This window comes from Asparagus officinalis, chromosome 5 (assembly GCF_001876935.1).
Source record: "Asparagus officinalis chromosome 5, Aspof.V1, whole genome shotgun sequence".
Classification (NCBI taxonomy): domain Eukaryota; kingdom Viridiplantae; phylum Streptophyta; class Magnoliopsida; order Asparagales; family Asparagaceae; genus Asparagus; species Asparagus officinalis.
The window spans coordinates 45,198,467-45,201,206 of record NC_033798.1 but is presented as its reverse complement, the minus strand read 5'-3'; positions in this window follow the sequence as shown (position 1 = coordinate 45,201,206).

Below are 2,740 nucleotides of genomic sequence, written 5' to 3'. Positions count from 1 at the left end.
AATTTGTAAATTTCCAAGAAAAAATGGACTAATTTGTAAATTTCAAAAAAAAACAGCTCACCGGCATAAGAGGGAGGCGCGCCATCGGCCGACGCGGTAGAGGATTGACCCCTCGCAATACGAGACATGGTGACCTGCAAAATAAATTAAGGGATCAGATCCAGAAAAAAAGTTCCCCTTTTTATTGCAATTCTACCCCCCTGAAAGACGAGCTCGAGGCGCCAAATCATAAATCTAACCCTCACATGCAATCCCACAAGTTCATAAATTGAATTAAGCATGAAATATACTAAAATTGTGAAGGATTTACCTGAGGAAAAGCTCGTGGATCCAATAAAAATCAGATCTTGAAAGAGGCTCGAACCACGAAGATCAAAAGGAAGGACGAATCTAAGACAAATATGAAGTTTGAGGAAGAACGGATGCACGAGGGAAGAGAAATCCAAAAATAGGGGAGAGAGGGGGGCCGGCCCTAAGGAGGAGAAAAAGACCCCATTTTATAATGTTGAACCAAGCCTAGTTGAACCGGACCAGACCAAGTTGAACCGGACCAGACCTGGTTTGAACCAAAATTCAAAATTAGAGCTGAACCGAGTGTCAAAACAACTTCAAATCGCCCGACGATTCAGTCCATTATTTATTCACTCCTCTCCCATATGTTCGGAAGGGTCGGAGGATTTTTTGAGCCTAATTACTACCTTTTTTGGCTCATTATCAAGCCGGTTCGGCTCATTATCAGGCCTGTTCGACTCATTCGGACATGAAAATACTTCAATAAGGTATACGAGTATAAACTATTCCCTATTTTTGGTTGAGAAGTTTCTGGAGAATATTTTTCCAAGAAATATTCTTAAGGATAACTCAACAACACTACATCGGACAACGCGTTGCAAATAAAGACTCAACGCCAACAATCAGTTCTATGTTGAACCAACAAGCACGAGCTAAAGATTAGAAAATCAGGAATCGACTTCAAGTTTAAAATTCTGACAACGGTCAGATAATAAATACAGCACCGGAAACCTTACAGACATTCGACAAAGCACCGAATAGCCTGGAGGATTGAAGGAATCAAGAACAGAAGCCATTCCAAGGTCCCGTTACACCGACTGAAGGTTGGGACAATCATATCCAAAGAATTCCAGACTCTTCTATAAAAGAATGAGACTGAAATACCTTGGAGGGGGTATCTGTAGGCGTATAAAATTGCTTATAGGTCCCTTAGCACAGCTCGGCACAAACCGACGAACCATCGGGCGACGTATCCAAACACGAGCGTCAGTCCACAACGCCGAAGCCAAGTGACACGCAACGAAGCGAATTAACGAGGCAACGAGGCTAACGAACTGCACGCAAACAATGGAATAAATCCATTCGCATGCGGAATCAAGCTAACAGTTCGGTGAGTCAACGAGTCATCCAACCATAGAACGGATTTGAACTCAAACACCAAGGCGGATTTACTGCCATATTGGGATTCGGACCGTCAAATCAGAGTCCGGATCAACAACGAAGCGGGTTTACTACCAAATCAGGATTCAGATCAACAAATCAGAGTCCAAATCAACAACGAAACCGGAAAACGGCAAAACGGCACAACACCTGGAGGACTCAGCTCTGCTGGATTCAAGGCTCAGAACTAAGAAAGATTGAAGCTTTGGGACTTTGAGGACTTGCTCTTCCAGATCCGGTGCTCGGCGATCGTCAATGCCAAATAAGGCAAGAGTTCGAGAGGAACCGAATCTCAGATCTACGTAGTCATCCTCCGGATCAAAGCTTGGCCTTTGATCCCGAGAACTAAAGGCTACTATTTCCTTGGCGAAATAGTACCCCCGGCTATTATTTCCTTGGCAAAATAATACCCGTCATACTGCATAGATCCGACCGGATCTAGATCGTGCGGTGGTCCACGGATAAACCCCGGCGCAGGCGAAGAACCTACGCAAGCGAGTGACCGCAAAACAGGAGCTCGCGATTCGTTCGACAAACAAGGAAGATTGTAACTTTTTCTTTTTCTTTTGATCTCGTTGTAACCGGATCTTATAAAAAGACCAGATCTTTGTAACCGATAAACTATTGTCAAAGAGTGCACAATGAATTCAATAATAAAGAAAGCTACGATTTTTCCCGCGAACAAGTGGAAGTGATAAAAAAATGTGATCAACAAGGCAAGAAGGAAAAATCAAGAAACAAATAAAAATCAAGAATGAAAAATAAAATTCAAGAAAGTAAAGATGGTGGATTCAATTAAAGATATAGGTGATCTAAAATTAAACCCACTTCTTAGAAAAGGATGATTCCCTAGAGGATTCTAACCTAAAGGTGAATCAAAGAAAATAAAAATAAACAAAAAGAAAAACTAAACCTAAGAGGGTTCTAGCCTCAAGGTGAATAGTACAAAAAATTAAAATCTAACTACAAAATAAATTGCAAAATCTAAATTATAAAAAAAATTACAAAAATTAAATACAAGAAAATAAATCTAACCTATAAGCATGAAATAAATCTAAGGCAAGAGGGCTCTAGCCTATTGGCTATTTAACAAGAAAATAAAATCTAACTACAAGCATAGAAATAAATCTAAACTAATAAGCAATAAAAAAGAAATAAAAGAGAAAAATAAAAGAAATACAAACCTCCAAATAATTCTTCATCTCCATCTTCATCATCCAACAAAGAGAATAAATATTTAAAGTGGTAAAAAAATTATTTTATTAATTATAACAAAAGTTACAAATTT